General features: G+C 48.2%; 1 protein-coding gene across 1 annotated transcript in view; it reads right to left on the bottom strand.

The window, feature by feature from the left end:
- The window catches only part of CYFIP1 (cytoplasmic FMR1 interacting protein 1), a 414,017-nt gene extending 393,333 nt beyond the window's left edge, over window positions 1–20,684 (bottom strand). The window contains exon 1 of the mRNA XM_063953279.1: window positions 20,662–20,684. The gene's annotated coding sequence lies outside the window, so the exon portion shown is untranslated. The remainder of the gene's footprint in view (window positions 1–20,661) is intronic.
- Window positions 20,685–22,450: the final 1,766 nt, after the last annotated feature.

Here is a 22,450-nt window from a genome sequence, read left to right as displayed (position 1 = left end):
CAGATTAAAAATACTGACAACAGATTGGAGGAAATTATCAGCTGACAGAATCCAAGATGGCTGCGCCCATGCAGACACTTGGAGGGAAGTTTGGTTTGTAATCCATGTGGTAATGAAAACAGTAATGGCGGCGCCGGCCACTGGAGACAGGAGACGCCAGGCTGACAAGTGCACATCCAACCACGCGGACACAGCGGAGGCCGCGGCTGACGTAATCGCCACTCTGACACTCTGCATGCAGAAGCTCAGGGACGGCGGCGGAGGCCGCGGGAGACGCCATGCCAGATGTAATAAGGCGTTACTGTGACAGCGTCTCAGAGAGACAGGAGAGGATGCAGGAATGTGAACATTAGGATAACAGATGGGATCCGGTCCTGGAGCGCTGAGCCAGCCTTAGGAGGCATCTGATGGGTAAGAAATGGCGTCCAGATACCCGGATCGTGACAGCACCCCCCCCCCTTTAGGAGTGGCCCCAGGACACTTCTTTGGCTTTTGAGGAAACTTGGAATGGAATCTCCGGACCAAGGCAGGAGCATGGACATCAGAAGCATTGGTCCATGAACGTTCCTCAGGACCATAACCCTTCTAGTCAATAAGATATTGTAGTTGACCGTAACGGTGACGTGAGTCCAGGATCTTGGCCACTTCATACTCAACGCCTCGTTGAGTTTGGACTTTCGGAGTTGGAGGAAGTGAGGAATGAAACCGATTCAAGATCAGCGGTTTCAACAGGGAAACATGGAATGTCCTGGGTATTTTCAAGAAGGGAGGCAACTGGAGTCTGTAAGCAACAGGATTGATGACTTGTTCAATCTTGAAAGGACCGATATAGCGAGGTGCAAACTTCATACTGGGAACTCTTAACCTCAAATTCTTCGTGGATAACCATACCCGATCACCCACCTTGAGAGCAGGAACTGCTCGACGCTTCTTATCCGCATACTTCTTGTACCTGAACGATGCCTTGAGCAGAGCTGATCGTACGCTCTTCCAGATATTGGCAAACTGATGCAAGGTGATATCCACTGCGGGAACAGAAGTTGCTGGAAGCGGTTGGAACTCAGGGACTTTAGGATGGAATCCAAAGTTAGTGAAGAATGGTGTTGAAGCAGATGAAGAATGATACTGGTTGTTATGACAGAACTCGGCCCAGGGAAGTAATTGAACCCAGTCATCTTGAGAGGAGGACACATAGATGCGGAGGAAGGCCTCCAAGTCCTGATTCACCCTCTCGGTTTGACCATTGGTCTGAGGATGGTAAGCCGTGGAAAACTTTAGCTTGACTTGGAGGACTTGACATAAACTTCGCCAGAATTTGGCTGTGAATTGAACTCCTCGATCTGAGATAATTTCTTCAGGAAGACCGTGGAGTCGGAAGACCTCTTGTATGAATACTTGAGCCAACTTGGAAGCTGACGGAAGACCGGTGAGAGGAATGAAGTGTGCCATCTTGGTGAACCGGTCAACTACCACCCAGATGGTATTGAACTTGTTGCACATGGGTAAGTCTGTAATGAAATCCATCGACAAGTGGGTCCATGGTCGACGGGGAACGGATAGTGGAACCAGTTGCCCCGCAGGCGACTGGCGGGATACTTTATGTTGGGCACACTTTGGGCAAGATGCAATAAACTCCAAGACGTCTTTTTTCAGAGTTGGCCACCAATAGGACCTAGAGATAAACTCCAGGGTTTTTTGGATACCTGTATGTCCGGCAAAACGGGAAGCATGGGCCCAATGCATGAGCTTCTTCCTTAGCATCGGCTTCACAAAACTTTTCCCTGATGGGGGCGTAGAGTCCATCCCTACCGTGGAGAATGCCAACGGATTTATAATAGGATGCTTGTCTGAAGACTCTGACTCATTTTCTTGCTCCCATGAGCGGGAAAGGGCATCGGCCTTGCGATTCTGAGAGCCCGGACAGAACTGGAGTTTAAAGTCGAACCTGGAAAAGAAAAGTGCCCATCTGGCCTGACGAGGGTTGAGACATTGTGCGCCCTTCAGGTATAAAAGGTTCTTGTGGTCTGTAAGTATGGTGATTAAATGAGAAGCTCCCTCCAACAGATACCTCCACTCTTCTAGAGCGAGCTTGATGGCTAGCAACTCCTGGTCGCCAATGGCATAGTTGCGCTCAGCTGGGGAGAACTTCCGGGAGAAGAAACTGCAAGGATGTAAATGGCCATCTTTAGCCCTCTGAGATAACAGTATCAAAAATTTTACTGCCATCCACGGCAGTTAAGGAAAAGGAGGAAGGAAGTCTCTCGGTGGGTAGGGACCACCGTTTAACATAGGCTTCAGTAATAAAGTTCCCAGCTGCTCCGGAATCAAGGAGGGCAATGACGTTCCGATAACGTTGAGCAACTTGAAGCGAGACTGGGAGATTACAATCATGAGGAGATGGAGAGGAGATCATTACTCCTAGCCGGCCCTCTCCTGGGCGAGCTAGGGTTTGGAGTTTTCCCGGACGTTCGGGACAGGCATTGATGGTGTGAGACGGAGCTGCACAGTAAAGACAAAGAGACTCAGAGAGACGTCTTCGGCGCTCAGCAGGAGTCAAACGGGAACGGCCAATTTGCATGGGCTCATCTTTAGATGGTGACAGTTGACGAGGAGGAGGAGCAGAAGATTTTGGAGCAGATGATCTTCCACGCTCAGTTGCTCTCTCTCTGAAACGTAAATCAACTTTCGTGCAGAGTGAGATTAGCTCATCTAACTTAGAAGGTAAGTCTCTGGTAGCTAACTCATCTTTAATAAGCTCAGATAAGCCATGCCAGAATGCAGCATACAGGGCCTCGTCGTTCCATGCCAGTTCGGATGCCAGGATCTGGAACTGTATCAGATATTGTCCTACAGTACGTGACCCCTGGCGTAAACGGAGAATCTCGGATGAAGCTGAGGTTACCCGGCCTGGCTCGTCGAAGATGCGCCTGAATGTTGACACGAATGCAGTGTAAGAAGATAGCAGGGTGTCGGACCTCTCCCATAACGGTGATGCCCAGTCAAGGGCGGAGCCACTGAGAAGAGAGATGATGTAGGCAATTTTTGTACGGTCACTGGGAAAATTGCCAGGTTGTAGCTCAAACTGAATCTCACACTGGTTGAGAAATCCCCTGCAGAATCTTGGAGATCCGTCAAATTTTGCTGGCATTGGAAGATGAAGACGTGGAGCAGAAATGGGTAAGGTGGGTGGGGTTATAGCTGGAGTCACTGTGGTTGACGCACCAGATGCGCCTGATCCACGGAGAGTTGTCTGAATCCCATCCAGCCGAGTAGAGAGATCCTGGAGACAGCGGATGATGTGGCCCTGTGCAGCCTCCTGATGTTCTAGTCGGGCTGCCAGTTCTTGCATCGGCCTGGCCGCTTGATCCTGGTCTCCGGCTGGATTCATTAGGTCAGTGCTTACTGTCACAACTGAGGGCCTGAGCTGACGGGAGGCAGCCTCAGTTGTAGGGGCTGAGATGTACCGGAACCTGGGAGGTTGTATCAGACCCCTGGACATGTAAGTAACATGAATAATAACTGCCCGAAGGCGTGACCACGACAACTTGGATAAAAGTCAATGATGTTTATTATGACAACTCCGCAACACAGCAGCAGTAAAAGAAAACGTAAAAGTCAGCAAATAATAAATACAGTTCCTGGGTACTACAGGATGGCAGGAGCCACAGGGCACTGGTAGTGTGAGATAGTTCTTATGATCTTCTAGATGGAAAGTCCTTACCAGGCCCGACTGTAGCAATGGAGATAACCCAGGATTGTGCCAGCTGGTGTTCCAGGAAAAGCTGGGTTGCTGAAGGTAAAACAGCTGCTGTGGATACTGGCTGGAACCAGACTGTTGTTAGCAAGGAGTGGATACTGGCTGGAACCAGTTAAATAATAGATGAACTTGGGAGCGATGAAATATGAACTGAAATGTAGAACTTGAGAGCGGAGAAATAATAATACCGGTGGAGAGTGGTAAAGTGTAGAAAGGACACCGGCCCTTTAAGGGAAGCTGTACTCTGCTGGAAGCTGAGCTGGAAGCAGGTAAAGTTGTAGCTGGAAACAGATGAATCCACAATGGATTGGAGAGTCAGGCTACACCGCAGGTGGAATGCTGGTGCGGGTCTCTATGGTGGAAGTCTTGAGACAGGAGCTGGAACCTGGAAGACAATCACAGGAGAGAGACAAACAGGAACTAGGTTTGACAACCAAAGCACTGACGCCTTCCTTGCTCAGGCACAGTGTATTTATACCTGCAGCAAGGAAGGGATTGGCTTGGCAATTATGCAGATTAAAAATACTGACAACAGATTGGAGGAAATGATCAGCTGACAGAATCCAAGATGGCTGCGCCCATGCAGACACTTGGAGGGAAGTTTGGTTTGTAATCCATGTGGTAATGAAAACAGTAATGGCGGCGCCGGCCACTGGAGACAGGAGACGCCAGGCTGACAAGTGCACATCCAACCACGCGGACACAGCGGAGGCCGCGGCTGACGTAATCGCCACTCTGACACTCTGCATGCAGAAGCTCAGGGACGGCGGCGGAGGCCGCGGGAGACGCCATGCCAGATGTAATAAGGCGTTACTGTGACAGCGTCTCAGAGAGACAGGAGAGGATGCAGGAATGTGAACATTAGGATAACAGATGGGATCCGGTCCTGGAGCGCTGAGCCAGCCTTAGGAGGCATCTGATGGGTAAGAAATGGCGTCCAGATACCCGGATCGTGACACCCTGACAGCACCCTCAGTCGTCTGAAAAATGACTATAAATATGCGTGGCAACTTCGATCACTAAAATATCTGGGGGTGCATATATCTAGGGGGCGGGACTTAATAGGGTGCAACTATGACCCACTCTACCGTTCATTTGAACTAGTAATTAAAGATTGGATGATGCAGGAGGTCTCCTGGGTCGGACGGGTGGCGGCGGCGAAGATGGTCCTCCTACCAAAGTTGATGTACCTTTTTCGCACCATCCCAAGGGCTTTTCCCAAAGACGTTTGTAATAGATTCAACCGCCTTTTAACTAAATATATATGGGGGGGCTCGAAGCCAAGGATAGCAAAATCCACATTGACTGCGCCCAAAGAAGCCGGAGGTGTTGCGTACCCAGATCTAGAGAGATACCATACCGCCTGTTTGCTTACCCAGGCTAGAGATTGGTTCACTCAGAACAATATTAAACCATGGGTATCCCTGGAGCGGGACGCAATATCCCCCTTTACACTATCAGATTTGATATGGCTGCCCATGAACTCAGTCCCAACCAGAGTTGCTGAATGCCCCGCAGTACACACAACCCTGATGGCCTGGAGAGAAGTAATTAGATATCTCCCCCCTGGTGCTATACCCTCACCCCAGCTGTCCCTTCACACTATAGCCTTATTGATCCCAGATATGCAACTATCCCACTGGCAGCCCTTGGGTCTCACTACACTAAAAGATGTTCTACGAGATGGCGCCTTAGTCCCCTTCTCCCAGCTCCAAGAACAGTTTCAGATTCCCAAACAGGACTTTCACAAATACTTACAATTGCGCCATTGGCTTCAAAGCTGCTTGCCAAGTAGAGTCCCACATACTGATCTCCCTAAACTACTGATGTCACTCCTTATCCCCAGTGGCAACAGGGGAAGCATATCCCGATGGTACCAGCATCTTGTGACAGAAGCCCATCATGGGGTTTACCCCGCACAGACCAAATGGGAAAAAGATCTTCCTGCGGTCTTTACTGAGGATGTTTGGAGAGATATCTTTAAATCTTGTTTTAGAATTTCTAAATGTGTAAACCATAGTGAAATGTACTATAAATTGGTCCATAGGGTATATCTGACACCAGATCGTATGCATAAAATTTGGCCTGATGTCTCCGCTAGATGCTGGAGAAACTGTGGGATGGTGGGGGAAATCCTACATATATTTTGGTTATGTCCGAATATTAGGGCGCTCTGGAGGGAAGTGTTTGTACTCATTTCCCATGTATTGGGAGTTGCCCTTGAGCCTGAACCCCTCTTGGCACTTTTCCATTACTATGGGAGGGAGTTGTCTAGCGGTGATAGATATATTCTAGGACATATCCTCATAGCCTCCAAAGCGGCCATCGCTTCCAAATGGAAATCGGCGGTCATCCCCACTATTTCTATGATAGAAAATAGAGTTCATCAACACTATGTTTTCGAAACAGCACGGGGCAAGTACTCCCCTGGAAATGCCTCTATAAGCAAGAAATGGATTAAATGGTCCCTTTACAAGGAGGGTGCGGGCCTGATAGGTGTTTCCAGGGCCTCAGTTGATATTCCGGACCTTTCCGTGCTTTGCTCCCCGGTTCATTCCGGGCTTTAATTAGCTAAGTGAAGTAGACCTCTGGGTCTCTTTCTTTTTCTCTCATTTTTTTTTAATATACTATGATTCCATTGTTGTATTACGATATCCCTGATACATGTTTTCCTCCCCCCATGTCTTTATTAGTTATGTTTTGTGTATGTCTCTTTACCCCATCCAGATCTTGTTTATCGATTTGCATATACGAATACATGTAATCTGTATGAAAATTCAATAAAAAATTTAATATTGAAAAAAAAAAAAAGACAGCATCTTTTATATATCCTAGGGTCAATAACATGGTATCCTTATCTAGGGTTTCAATCTCCGCTGATAAGATATCTGTCCACGCTGCTACAGCGCTATAAACCCCTGCCGACACAATCGCCGGTCTAAGTAGTGTACCAGAATGTGTGTAAATGGACTTCAAAGTACTTTTCTGCATGCTATCTGCAGGATCCCTGAGGGTAGCTGTATCTTGGTATGTCAGCGCTACCTTTTGGGCATACTTGCCTACTTTTCAAAACTAGTTTCAGGGAGATTCCAGGTGGCAGCAGAATGCGCCGTGCAGGGGTGTGTCGAGCTCCGCCCAAGGGGTGTGTCTAGTTCCGCCTATGGGTGTATTTATTGCAATCGGGGGGGTGTCCTGCAATGGCAGGTGAAACCTATAGTACAAATATCAGCAAAAAAAAAGAATATTAAAAAAAGCAACAATATAAGTGCAAGATACATTAATTTAATCTAATCACATTAAGTGACTGGGAAAACCAAAATCTATATACACTGGTGCGGGATTTTATATATATATATATATATATATACACACACACACACACACACACACATATATATATATATATATATATATATATATATAAAAACAATGTACGGACCGGCACTCCTCCTGTTTGGACTCAGTCGCTCCGGTGCCTCCAGAACACATGTGGTATAAGCGAGCAAAATAACTGCGGCACTCAAAGACTTGATGCAAAAGTAGTGATGTATTAAAAATAACACCTGAACTCCAACGTTTCGGGGTTGGCACACCCCTTTGTCAAGGATAAGCAGCAATCCTTGACAAAGGGGTGTGCCAACCCCGAAACGTTGGAGTTCAGGTGTTATTTTTAATACATCACTACTTTTGCATCAAGTCTTTGAGTGCCGCAGTTATTTTGCTCATTTATATATATATATATATATATATATGCACACACACACATACACACACATTATGCCACACGGTGTGAGCCGAAATTCACATAAGCCACATGGTATGAGCCGAAATTCACATAAGCTACTCAGTATGAGCCGAAATTCACATAAGCCACTCAGTATGAGCCGAAATTCACATAAGCCACACAGTATGAGCCGAAATTCACATAAGCCATATGGTATGAGCCGAAATTCACATTATGCCACACAGTATGAGCCGAAATTCACATAAGCCATATGGTATGAGCCGAAATTCACATAAGTCACACGGTATGAGCCAAAATTCACATAAGCCACACGGTATGAGCCGAAATTCACATATGCCCCACGGTATGAGCTGAAATTCACATTATGCTACACAGTATGAGCCACAATCCACATGAAATGAGACGAAATTCACATTATGCCACACGGAATGAGCCAAAATTCAGGGACAGGGAGAGTGATAGCAGGGATATACAGTAGGGACATGGAGAGTGACAGAGAGACAGGGAGAGACATAGGGAGAGGACAGCAAAGACATACAGTAGGGAGAGAGAAAGGCAGCAGGGTAAGATTGGTTAATGAGCGGAGGAGTGTGTGGTCGGCGGTGTGGAGGATGAGGAGGCTGTGGTCATCGACGGTGCAGAGGAGGCAGCTGTGGGCGGCAGTGCGGAGGAGGAGGCTGAGGGCAGCTCTGGTCCACCTATGACCGCCACGATTTCAAATCTGCCGTAGACCAGCAGCCAATCAGGAGTGGCTGCTCCTGATTGGCTGCTGGTTCGAGAGCTCCAATTGGCGCGTTAACAGTGACGAATTTGAAAAGATGCGGCAGTCAGTGCTAGAAGTACCGGTATGCCATACCAGTGTATACCGGCCCACTTCAAGCACTGTGTGTGTGTATACATACACCCACTACACCCACATACACATTACACCTAGTACATACAGCACCAGAATACATTGCATTATGCAGAGCCGGCCCTAACCAATATGATGCCCTAGGCAAGATTTTGGCTGGTGCCCCCTAGCACAACCCCTGGTTCCGCCTCTGACTTTGCACCTCTTTCCCAGCACCATCACCCTTCACCCATAGCAGTCCTTATTTTGGGGTTTGTATCCCCTATATTTTAAATAGGAACAGTTTGCACATTTTGCGCACAGCCCAAAAAGGGGTGTGTTTTTGCTGACTAGGGGCATTGCCCCACAATAGTAACCCCAATTCCAATTACGCCACACAGTACTGCAACTTTATTCACATTGGATCATGCGATAGTGTCCAGAATTCATATTACATCCCACAGTAGTATCACTTTACCTTATAAACGTTACTCCTCACAGTAGAGCCCCTTATTCACATTACATCACACTGAATTGCTCCTTATTCAAATTACACCACACACTATTGCTCTTTATTCACATTAGACAACACAGTAGTGCCCTTTCTATATGCAACGCCACATAGTAGAGCACCTTATACACATAATGCCACACATTAGTAATGCACTTATACACATAATTCCACACAGTAATGCCCCTTACACATATGAGACACATTATTAATGTCCTTATAAACATAATGCGCCTTACACATTATGACAACCTTTATTAATGCCCTTTTACACATAATGTCCCTTACACATATGCCGCACATTATTAATGACCTTATACACAAAATGACACACATAGTGCCCCCTACACATTTGCTGCACATTATTAGTGCCCCTATACACATAATGACACACATACAGTAGTACCCTGTTACACATATGCCGCACATTATTAATGCCCTTATACACATAATGACACATATAGTGCCCCTTACACATATGTTGCACATTATTAATGCATTTTTACATGACACACATAATGCTCCTTACACATATTCCGAACTCTACTGTACAACCAACCCACTCACATGCACACAGCAATCACACTGCCACTAACACTGTGACCTCTGCCTCTGCTTGGATACAGATGTGTCCTCATAAATCTTGCCTCAATGCTAACGTCGGGCACCTTTTTTATGAAAATGCATCTTATTTTCATTGCTATGTGGCTAGGATGCACAAGCTGCTTCTGCTGATTAAAATTATATGCAGCATGCCTATATACTGTGTGAGACTGTGGCTGTATCTGCATATGAAATGCTACACACAGAATATAGGCATGCCGCATATCATTTTAATCAGCAGAAGCTGCTGATGCCCCTAGGCATATCAAATGCCCTAGGCAATTGCCTAGTTTGCCTATGCCTATGGCCGGCTCTGGCATTATGCACTGCCCCCTCCATCTTATTACACACAGTACCTTATTACTTTACATACACACACCCTCCCCCATATTACACCCAGCACATTACATTATACACAACTCACCCGTATTATACCCAGCACATTACACACAGCAAACACCACCCCCTACCCCATATTACGCCCAGCACATTACATTATACACAGCCCCCCTCCCCCATATTACACCCAGCACATTACATTATACACAACCCCCTCCCCCATACTACACCCAGCTCACATATTACACCCAGCACATTACATTATACACACCCCTCCCCCATATTACACCCATACATTACACACAGCCCCCATCCCCATATTACACCCAGCACATTAGATTATACACACACCCTCTTATTACACCCAGCACATTACATTATACACAACCCCCTCCCCCATATTACACCCAGCTCACATCATACACAGTCCCATACCCAATATTACACCCAGCTCCACATCATACACAGCCCCCTACCACATATTACATCAGGTCACTGCCACATTACATTCCCCCCATTACACACAGCAGTCACCTGTCTATGTTGTTCCTTCCTCTTAGGAGAAGACTGGAGGCCGACCCTAGGACAGTGTGGGAAGGCAGCAGTGAGAGCTGAGGAGCAGAGATAGAGGTCAGCTTCTGCTGCTGCTGGGCTCATACACGCAGCTCTCTCCGAGTGTGGTGGGAGGGGCCAGCCACAGGGAGCACACCCCTGATTGAGACTGCTTCCTTCTCACTGTGCAGTGTGCCCAGCAAGACGGACGCTGCCACCCCCGAAGTCTCCCGTGCAGGTCCCGGGCCCTCCGGACTTGCGCATGCGCAGTCCTGATTTTCGGTGAGGACCCTTAAAATCCGGGGAGCTGGCAAGGTTTGCGGGGCAGCGGGAGGCTCAATTAAAAATCGGGAGCCTCCCGCTGAATGCGGGAGGGTAGGCAAGTCTGCTTTTGGGTAAACGTGTCAACACCTTGTCCACCCTAGGGGAGGATTCCCATCGTATCCTGGCCCTAGCAGGGAAAGGATACGCCATGAGAATTCTTTTGGGAAACTGCAGTTTCTTGTCTGGAGATTCCCGCTCTTTTTCACACAATTCATTTGGTTCATGAGAGGGGGGAAATGTTATCTCAGCTTTCTTCCCCTTAAACATGTGTACCCTCGTGTGATTGTCCGGCCGTCTCATGTCGTCAAACGACTGCTTTAGCGTGTTGACACTATCCCGTAATTCCATAAATAAAGGCATCCATTCTGGTGTCGACCCCCTAGGAGGTGACATCCCCATATTTGGCAATTGCTCCGCCTCCACACCAATATCGTCCTCATACATGTCGACACACACGTACCGACACACAGCAGACACACAGGGAATGCTCTTAACGAAGACAGGACCCCACTAGCCCTTTGGGGAGACAGAGGGAGAGTTTGCCAGCACACACCAAAAGCGCTATATATGACAGGGATAGCCTTATAATAAGTGCTCCCTGTATAGCTGCTTTTATAATATAATTTTTGCCACTATTTTGCCCCCCCTCTCTTGTTTTACCCTGTTTCTGTAGTGCAGTGCAGGGGAGAGACCTGGGAGCCGTCCTGACCAGCGGAGCTGTGTAAGGAAAATGGCGCTGTGTGCTGAGGAGATAGGCCCCGCCCCTTTTCCGGCGGGCTCGTCTCCCGCTCTTTAGTGTATTCTGGCAGGGGTTAAATATCTCCATATAGCCCCCGGAGGCTATATGTGAGGTATTTTTTTAGCCAAATAGGTTTTCATTTGCCTCCCAGGGCGCTCCCCTCCCAGCGCCCTGCACCCTCAGTGACTGCCGTGTGAAGTGTGCTGAGAGGAAAATGGCGCACAGCTGCAGTGCTGTGCGCTACCTTTAGAAGACTGAGGAGTCTTCTGCCGCCGATTCTGGACCTCTTCATGTTTCAGCATCTGCAAGGGGGCCGGCGGCGAGGCTCCGGTGACCATCCAGGCTGTACCTGTGATCGTCCCTCTGGAGCTGATGTCCAGTAGCCAAGAAGCCAATCCATCCTGCACGCAGGTGAGTTCACTTCTTCTCCCCTAAGTCCCTCGTTGCAGTGATCCTGTTGCCAGCAGGACTCACTGTAAAATAAAAAACCTAAGCTAAACTTTCTCTAAGCAGCTCTTTAGGAGAGCCACCTAGATTGCACCCTTCTCGGCCGGGCACAAAAATCTAACTGAGGCTTGGAGGAGGGTCATAGGGGGAGGAGCCAGTGCACACCACCTGATCGGAAAGCTTTACTTTTTGTGCCCTGTCTCCTGCGGAGCCGCTATTCCCCATGGTCCTTTCAGGAACCCCAGCATCCACTAGGACGATAGAGAAACATCTTTTATTACAATAATCATATATTGAATACTTTTCTGCCAGTTTTGGCTGTAACTTTGCATCATCATAGTCGACACTGGAGTCAGACTCCGTGTCGGTATCAGTGTCTATTATTTTGGATAGTGGCCGTTTTGAGACTGAAGGTCCCTGCGACATAGGGACAGACATGGGTAGATTCCCTGTCTGTTCTCTAATCTTTTGTGCAATAAATTTACCTCAGCACTTAATTCCACATATCCAGTCAGGTGTCGGCGTTGTCGACGGAGACACCACACACACATTTGCTCCATCTCCTCCTTAGAAGAGCCTTTTACCTCAGACATGTCGACACACACGTACCGACACACCACACACTCAGGGAATCCTCTTATCTGAAGACAGTTCCCCCACAAGGCCCTTTGGAGAGACAGAGAGAGAGAGTATGCCAGCACACACCCAGCGCTAATACCCCAGGAAAAACACACAATGTGTTTACCCATTAGCTCTGTAATACTATTATTTGCTGCCAATTATGTGCCCCCCCCTCCCCCTCTTCTCTGAAACCCCCTTTCACCTTGGATAAGCAGGGGAGAGTCCGGGGAGCTTCCTTTCAGCTGTGCTGTGGAGAAAATGGCGCTGGTGAGTGCTGAGGGAGAAGCCCCGCCCCCTCGGTGGCGGGCTTCTGTCCCGCTTACATAGAATAAGAACTGGCGGGGGCTCTTTATATATACAGTGCCTAGCTGTATATATATCTCTTTTGCCAGAAATGAGGTTTTTATTGCTGCCCAGGGCGCCCCCCTGCGCCCTGCACCCTTACCGTGACTGCCGTGTGTGAGGTGTGTGGGAGCAATGGCGCACAGCTGCACTGCTGTGCGTTACCTCAGTGAAGATCATGAAGTCTTCTGCCGCCTCTGAAGTCTTCTTTTCTTCTCATACTCACCCGGCTTCTATCTTCCGGCTCTGTGAGGAGGACGGCGGCGCGGCTCCGGGACGAACTCCAGGGTGAGACCTGTGTTCTGACTCCCTCTGGAGCTAATGGTGTCCAGTAGCCTAAGAAGCAGAGCCTTGAAACTCACAGAAGTAGGACTGCTTCTCTCCCCTCAGTCCCTCGATGCAGGGAGTCTGTTGTCAGCAGGCTCCCTGAAAATAAAAAACCTAACAAATATACTTTCTGTCAGAAAGCTCAGGAGAGTTCCCTGTAGTGCACCCATCTCCTCTGGGCACTGTATCAAACTGAGGTCTGGAGGAGGGGCATAGAGGGAGGAGCCAGTGCACACCAGATCTGAAGTCTTTCTTAAAGTGCCCATGTCTCCTGCGGAGCCCATCTATCCCCATGGTCCTTACGGAGTCCCCAGCATCCTCTAGGACGTAAGAGAAAATTAACACACACTCACACTGTCCCACACACACACAATTAACACGCACACTGTCCCTCTCTCCCCCGACAGGAAAGTTTAAACAGTTGCGTCCTGCTCACCTGCACCTCCAGGCTGCGCACCTCCGAGGTCACGCACGTGCACCTCCGAGGTCGCGTACGTGCTATGTAGACTGTGCAGGGGGGGGGGGGGGGGGAGTAGGGGGAGGCTCCTGGCTGCCGCTGCCTGTACAGTGTGACAGGCTCAGCAGCCGGAGCCGGGGAGACAGGGAGAGCGCCGCGGGTAGCGCTTGCGGCTCCAAACCCTGTCTCATGGGGCGAGCGGGCCGTGCAGGTGCCGGTGGTGCCCCCCTCTGCTGGGGCTGCCACGGCGCCCAGGGCACGTGCCCTGCTCGCCCCATGCTAGATACGCCTTTGTTCAGTACATGGAGTTTTGCAAGGGCTAACTGGTCTTGGGCCACAAATTTGACACCTAAAACCAACAGAGGGTGGTCACTTGCATATGTTGGCAAAGTGGACACACCATATTTTACCATTTTGAATAAGTAGTTGTAGTTTTGCCAGCGTATTTCATGCCCAAACCAGTGTTGGGCCAGGCAAAATAAATATATACCTAGGGGTGATTTACAACGCCCCCCACCATAGGCACCCATACCACCCAACATGACCCTCTCCAGAAGGGGCAGAATTATTAAGCCTGGTGAAGTGATAGAGTGGAAGATGATAACGCACCAGCCAATCAGCTCCTAACTGTCGTTTTTCAAACCCAGCCTGTAACATGGAAGTTAGGAGCTGATTGGCTGGTGCGTTATCACCTTCCACTCTATCCCTTCACCAGGTTTAACAAATCTGCCCCAGAATGCTCTGCTTCTGGACTTATCTCTTAATTTATGTTTGCTGGCACCTGGGCCCTCATTCCGAATTGTTCGCTCGCTAGCCGCTTTTCGCAGCAGTGCACACGCTAAGCTGCCGCCCTCTGGGAGTGAATCTTAGCTTAGCAGAATTGCGAACGAAAGATTCGCAAAATTGCGAATAGAAATTTCTTAGCAGTTTCTGAGTAGCTCGCCACTTACTCTGCCACTGCGATCAGTTCAGTCAGTTTCGTTCCTGGTTTGACGTCACAAACACACCCAGCGTTCGCCCAGACACTCCCCCGTTTCTCCAGCCACTCCCGCGTTTTTCCCAGAAACTGCAGCGTTTTTTCACACACACCCATAAAACGGCCAGTTTCCGCCCAGAAACACCCACTTCCTGTCAATCACACTCCGATCACCAGAACGAAGAAAAATCCTCTTAATGCCGTGAATAAAATACCTAACTTTTGAGTCAAATAACTAAGCGCATGCGCTCTGCGAACATTGCACATGCGCAGTAAGCGACTAATCGCAATATAGCGAAATTCGGCAACGAGCGAACAACTCGGAATGAGGGCCCTGGTCTGAACAGGTGAATGGATAAGAAAGGTGTTTTAGCACAGGTGCTGGCAATCATACATTAAGAAGAAAGTCCAGGAGCAGAGCATTCTGTCCCTCTGTCCTGGAGAGGGTCATGTTGGGAGGTATAGGCACCCGTTGTAAAATTATTTACCACCCCCAGTGTCACCTACCCCCACCCTCTAGTGGAAATAGATCCCAGCGGCAGAGTACCCCTCATCCCAGTGTCAATGGGTCCTGTTTAGTGCCCCCTTCCCCATGTGTCACTATGTGTGTCATTTTTTTTATTTTTAATATATAACCCACCCAGATAGAAAAATATTATTATGAAGCCTCCCCCACCCTACCTTAGTGTCAAGAGATGTCATCCCCACTATTTTACCCCACCCCTCACCTTATTGCAGACAGCGCAGTGAATTGTAGGGCAGGGGGGACTCATCACATGCAGAGATTTGCATAGATATTTCCACGTCACTCCCAGGGGGCACTGCGGCAGGAAGAAGTCCGTTTTGCACTTTTGCAGTATGGATTTCCTCCATTTAAGACCGGTGAAGCAGCTGGCCAGCCAGACGTATGTGCTGCATCCTGGCCAGATGACGCACTGCTGGCTATAGTAGCCAGAAGTGCAGTATTGGCAGGCAAATGGTTAATATAAATATAAATAAATATATCTATATATATATCTATATATCTATATCTATATATATATATATATATATATATATATATATGTATATCTGCTGTGTTTTAATTTCAAAGTGGATAAACACTTTTGTATCAGCGAACCTTGTGTGCTCTATGTTTAATAGTTGGTTAATGGAGACACTTTTGTATACTATCTTAAACAATTAGGGATCTTAAAGAACCACATAGTCATATTCAGTTTCAAGTGTAAAGACAAAATTGCTTAGTAGTAGTGTAACAGGTAAGTACTGTGGGAATGATGTGGTTGCAGGTGTAGATGTCAGCAGACATACCTGGATTTTTCAACCTGGATCGCTTCTGGAAGTGGATCTGACTGCTGGAACCCTAGGCAGCGGAATGAGGCAACCCCAACCCCAGAGTACCCGACATACACTGCTCAAAAAAATAAAGGGAACACTAACATAACACATCCCAGATCTGAATGAATGAAATATTCTTATTAAATACTTTGTTCTTTACATAGTTGAATGTGCTGACAACAAAATCACACAAAAATTATCAATGGAAATCAAATTTATTAACCCACGGAGGTCTGGATTTGGAGTCACACTCAAACTTAAAGTGGAAAAACACACTACAGGCTGATCCAACTTTGATGTAATGTCCTTAAAACAAGTCAAAATGAGGCTCAGTAGTGTGTGTGGCCTCCACGTGCCTGTATGACCTCCCTACAACGCCTGGGCATGCTCCTGATGAGGTGGCGGATGGTCTCCTGAGGGATCTCCTCCCAGGCCTGGACTAAAGAATCCGCCAACTCCTGGACAGTCTGTGATGCAACGTGGCGTTGGTGGATGGAGCGAGGCATGATGTCCCAGATGTGCTCAATTGGATTCAGGTCTGGGGAACGGGCGGGCCAGTCCATAGCACCAATGCCTTCATCTTGCAGGAACTGCTGACACACTCCAGCCACATGAGGGCTAGCATTGTCTTGCATTAGGAGGAACCCAGGGCCAACCGCCGTCTCACAAGGGGTCTGAGGATCTCATCTCGGTACCTAATGGCAGTCAGGCTACCTCTGGCGAGCACATGGAGGGCTGTGCGGCCCCCCAAAGAAATGCCACCCCACACCATTACTGGCCCACTGCCAAACCGGTCATGCTGGAGGATGTTGCAGGCAGCAGAACCTTCTCCTTGGCGTCTCCAGACTCTGTCACGTCTGTCACATGTGCTCAGTGAGAACCTGCTTTCATCTGTGAAGAGCACAAGGCGCCAGTGGCGAATTTGCCAATCTTGGTGTTCTCTGGCAAATGCCAAACGTCCTGCACGGTGTTGGGCTGTAAGCACAACCCCCATCTGTGGACGTCAGGCCCTCATACCACCCTCATGGAGTCTGTTCCTGATCGTTTGAGTAGACACATGCACATTTGTGGCTTGCTGGAGGTCATTTTGCAGGGCTCTGGCAGTGCTCCTCCTGTTCCTCCTTGCACAAAGGCGGAGGTAGCGGTCCTGCTGCTGGGTTGTTGCCCTCCTACGGCCTCCTCCACATCTCCTGATGTACTGGCCTGTCTCCTGGTAGCGCCTCCATGCTCTGGACACTACGCTGACAGACACAGCAAACCTTCTTGCCACAGCTCGCATTGATGTGCCATCCTGGATGAGCTGCACTACCTGAGCCACTTGTGTGGGTTGTAAACTCCGTCTCATGCTACCACTAGAGTGAAAGCACCGCCAGCTTTCAAAAGTGACCAAAACATCAGCCAGAAAGCATAGGAGCTGAGAAGTGGTCTGTGGTCACCACCTGCAGAACAACTCCTTTATTGGGGGTGTCTTGCTAATTGCCTATAATTTCCACCTGTTGTCTATTCCATTTGCACAACAGCATGTGAAATTGATTGTCAATCAGTGTTGCTTGCTAAGTAGACAGTTTGATTTCACAGAAGTGTGATTGACTTGGAGTTACATTGTGTTGTTTAAGTGTTCCCTTTATTTTTTTTAGCAGTGTATATGTCACCACATGTTAGGATGGTGACATAAAGATTTATTATTCGTGAAAAAGACTGGTCACCGCTATGGAGTTAATGAGTTCAAAGGCAATTACAAGTTGACACATGCGGAAAACAGTGCTAACAAGAATGTATAATAAAATGGTAAGACATAGATGTAAAATCACAAGGTATTGGTATATTACTTTCGTATACTCTGTAACTGCAGTGGTCACTTGTAATACCCTAACCTGGGCACACAATGGCAGTATAACCTCCGCTCTTTCTCTTATCTACTCTAACCTTAAAGCAACTACTCAGGGGGTCATTCCGAGTTGTTCGCTCATTGCCGATTTTCGCTATATTGCGATTAGTTGCTTACTGCGCATGCGCAAGGCTCGCAGAGCGCATGCGCTTAGTTATTTTACACAAAAGTTAGGTATTTTACTCACGGCATAACGAGGTTTTTTCATCGTTCTGGTGATCGTACTGTGATTGACAGGAAGTGGGTGTTTCTGGGCGGAAACTTGCCATTTTCTGGGCGTGTGTGCGAAAAAACGCTGGCGTTTCTGGGAAAAACGCAGGAGTGTCTGAAGAAACGGGGGAGTGTCTAGGCGAACGCTGGGTGTGTTTGTGACGTCAAACCAGGAACGAAACTGACTGAACTGATCGCAATGGCTGAGTAAGTCTCGAGCTACTCAGAAACTGCTAAGAAATTTCTATTCGCAATTCTGCTAATCTTTCGTTTGCAATTCTGCTATGCTAAGATACACTCCCAGAGGGCGGCAGCTTAGCGTGTGCAATGCTGCTAAAAGCAGCTAGCGAGCGAACAACTCGGAATGAGGGCCTCAGTTCGTAGCTACCCTAAGTGGCTAAGTCTCTTTAGGGCAGGCATGTCCAAACTGCGGCCCTCCAGCTGTTGAAAAACTACACATCCCAGCATGCCCTGACACAGCTTTAGCATGCTCTGACAGCAAAACTGTGTCAGGGCATGCTGGGATATGTAGTTTCACAACAGCTGGAGGGCCGCGGTTTGGACATGCCTGCTTTAGGGTGTGCACCCTTTACCAACTGCAGTCTCAGAGGTAGCAATTAAAGCTGGTAATTGACAGTCAATAGCAGAGCATATAGCACAGTTAGAAGCAGAGGTTAGTACAGTCCCATAACAGCAGGGTAGCAGAATTTGTGGCATACACTAGTTTTACGGTAGGCAGGTGAATGTAGCAGAAGCAAGCGGGTAGAATTTAAGAATTATCCTTTAACTCACGATGCATAACAGAGTCTTCTCACAGAAATACCCACCAGCTGTATGTCCTACAGGGTAACTCAGTTCCTTTTACAACAAATATCAGCGTGCAGCAGTAGAGTTCAATGAGAGTGCAACTAAAGATCAGTTTTCAGTCAAAGCCATAAGATTTTAAGCACATTTGGTAGATGCAGATTATATTAGTTCAGGTGGCTCAGAATAGCTAGGTTGTGCTAGCAGTACAGTCCAGCGTTACATGCAAGGTGCAAGCCGATGGCAGGCAAGGTGTAAATAAAACTGACAGAGATGAGCTGTGGAGTGTCTGAAGTACACAAAGGGTCCTCACTTATGCTGCTTTCACATCGCAAAACCTGCTTTTGAAACGGTTCTTTAAACGGTTCTTAAAACGGGTCTGAGCAGTTAAACCCCCATCACATCGCATGTTGTAACCAGTATATTGGGGGTCATTCCGAGTTGTTCGCTCGTTATTTTTTTCTCGCAACGGAGCGATTAGTTGCTAATGCGCATGCGCAATGTCCGCAGTGCGACTGCGCCAAGTAAATTTGCTATGCAGTTAGGTATTTTACTCACGGCATTACGAGGTTTTTTCTTCGTTCTGGTGATCGTAATGTGATTGACAGGAAGTGGGTGTTTCTGGGCGGAAACTGGACGTTTTATGGGTGTGTGCGAAAAAACACTACCGTTTCTTGGAAAAACGCGGGAGTGGCTGGAGAAACGGAGGAGTGTCTGGGCGAACGCTGGGTGTGTTTGTGACGTCAAACCAGGAACGAAACTGACTGAAATGATCGCAGATGCCGAGTAAGTGTGGAGCTACTCAGAAACTGCTAAGAAGTGTCTATTCGCAATTTTGCTAATCTTTCGTTCGCAATTTTGATAAGCTAAGATTCACTCCCAGTAGGCGGCGGCTTAGCGTGTGCAAAGCTGCTAAAAGCAGCTTGCGAGCGAACAACTCGGAATGAGGGACATTACCATTTCATTACCGTTTTGGTACCTTTCACACTGAACCCGTTTCACCCATACAAAACAGTGGTTGTCATTTTAAATGTTTATTTCCTGCTTCTGCCTGGTGAGATCACACATGGAGACAGCCTATCACCTTCTGGGGCTTGCAAATATCGTTTCAGACCCTTTCACACTGCACAATTAAACGGGTCTGAACCGGGTAGGACCCTGCTTTTTTACCGTTTCAAAATACCAGTATTTTGTAAACGGTAAATGGAAGGTGACCCTTTCACATCGCAGCTCGAACCGTTTAGGAAGCCAGTAAAAATGGCAAATTACCGGGTACAAGTTGCGGTGTGAAAGGGGTATAACCTAACACACTTCCGTGGGTTAATGTCACTGAGGCAGTTTAGAGTTTATTATGCTATCTGATGCCTGCCTTTCCTAAGGTAAATTATAACCAAAAGGGTTTGTGTTGGGCATTAAGTGGTGGGCTCCCCTGTTGAAAGGTACAATGGGGCAGATGTATTAACCTGGAGAAGACATAAGGAAGTGATAAACCAGTGATATGTGCAAGGTGATAAAGGCACCAGCCAATCAGCTCCAATATGGAAATTAACAGTTAGGATCTGATTGGCTGGTGCCTTTATCACCTTGCACATATCACTGGTTTATCACTTCCTTATGCCTTCTCCAGGTTAATACATCTGCCCCAGAATTTGATACTGTCCAGTACTCTTAATAGCTGTGTCTGCCAAGCAAAAGGAAGAGTGTCTCTCTCTCCCTCTCATCTGACCCCTATTCAGGTTTCTGCGGAGCTGGGTGACTCTGGGTTTCTAACTGAGGGCATTAAGTTGAGTGTCTGTGCGTCAGAGGTAGGTATCTGCTATCAGCGGCCTCACCCACTCCCCTCTATCACCTGAGACCTTTCCCGGCAGCTTTTCTCAGTACTGGGCAGGCTGGTGTCACTGCAGCGGCTGGCAGTTCTCACATATCGTGTCTCCTCACAGCAGTCTCCTCAACGGCAGCTCCACTCTCCACAGCGTGTCTCCTCTCACACACACTGGCACGAACCCCGCCTCCTCTTTTTCCCGCTCTGCCACAACCAATCAAAACTCCATCAACCTTCTCACTCCCTCTATTATAATTAAGTCCAAGGGTCCTAGTGCCCGTCCGTCCGCACACTGATCCTGCTGACATCTCCTAGGCAACCGCAGGAGGGGGTGTTAACCCCTTCAGCATTAACAGGATGGGTAGTAATTGAAGCTCAGCATGGGGAAAATGAGGGGACCTTACTCATGTCTTATCCAATCCGACAGTTGCCTGCACTATACAGTACGTCCTTTGCAGTATAATTTAAGGGGGATCCAGTTCAGAGTGTCACAGTAGCAGAGCAGCATGTCTGTAACTCATTAATAGTAAATAAAAAGGGTGTTTATTGTAATCCCAGATCTTAATAGACAACAAGGTAATTAATCAGTATAGGTAAATTGTATAGATAGAGTAAATGTCCTATTTCCCCTGTTTTTGATATCTCTCCATCAAGTAAGTAACAGCAGACGGTGAATGAAGAGAACAACGGGGACCTGCTGGTTGTGAAGAATCAGAGCCCTTCTGTCTGTGTTGAGTGACATGTATACCCTGGCATCATATGGCCATTGCAGGGTATCGTGTCACAATCAAGGATGAGAGAGAGCAGAGGAGAGGAAATAACCTAAACCTCCAGAGATGTTGGAGAGGGTTTTGTTGGAGGAGGGGATTCGTTGGGTGTCAGGGTGAGTGACCTATGTGCTCAGTGGCTCCCTGTAGGTCAATAACGTGTTTCACCCTCTTGGGCTTGATCACATAACCGTCACTGTCTCTCCTTCCAGAAGCAATATTTTTAAAATAACAGTGTACATCGATCACGAGATACACCAATTAAGAGTATAGTTTCTACTGCATCTATATGCATAGTAGATGTGCTGGGAAGTTTGTGTAAATAAGGTATCACTGACCTGGTTTGGGAGTGTTGTGGACTCGGGGCTTCTTCCGATGACCGGGAAGAGGAACCGCCACTGGGTCGTAGTAGAGATGGCCGGATGTAGGTCTTCCTCATGCAGAACTAAGACGGCAGGCGGGAGGCCCAGAGGAATTCTTGTAGGTCTCCTGTAAGACAAGACTTGTAGAAATAATGAAGGCTGGGGTACTGAGATATTGGAGACACTGTGGTATTGAAGGCACTGAGGTACTGGGAGTACAGGGAGTGCTGGGAGACCCTTGGAGGCACGGAGGTGTTTGGAGGCACGGAGGTGCTTGGAGGCACGGAGGTGTTTGGAGACACCGAGGTGTTTGGAGGGACGAGGTGCTTGGAGGCACGAGGTGCTTGGAGACACGGAGGTAACTGGAGGCACGGAGGTGCTTTGAGGCGCGGAGGTGCTTGGAGGCACGGGGTGCTTGGAGGCACGAGGTGCTTGGAGGCACGGAGGTGCTTGGAGGCACGGAGGTAACTGGAGGCACGGAGGTAACTGGAGGCACGGAGGTAACTGGAGGCACGGAGGTGCTTGAGGCGCGGAGGTGCTTGGAGGCACGAGGTGCTTGGAGGCACGAGGTGCTTGGAGGCACGGAGGTGCTTGGAGGCACGGAGGTGCTTGGAGGCACGAGGTGCTTGGAGGCACAGGATGCTTGGAAGCACAGGATGCTTGCAGGGACAGGATGCTTGGAAGCAC

This window comes from Pseudophryne corroboree, chromosome 2, assembly GCF_028390025.1.
Source record: "Pseudophryne corroboree isolate aPseCor3 chromosome 2, aPseCor3.hap2, whole genome shotgun sequence".
Lineage (NCBI taxonomy): Eukaryota > Metazoa > Chordata > Amphibia > Anura > Myobatrachidae > Pseudophryne > Pseudophryne corroboree.
The sequence above is the reverse complement of the archived record's forward strand: the minus strand, read 5'-3'. Positions and strand labels throughout refer to the sequence as shown.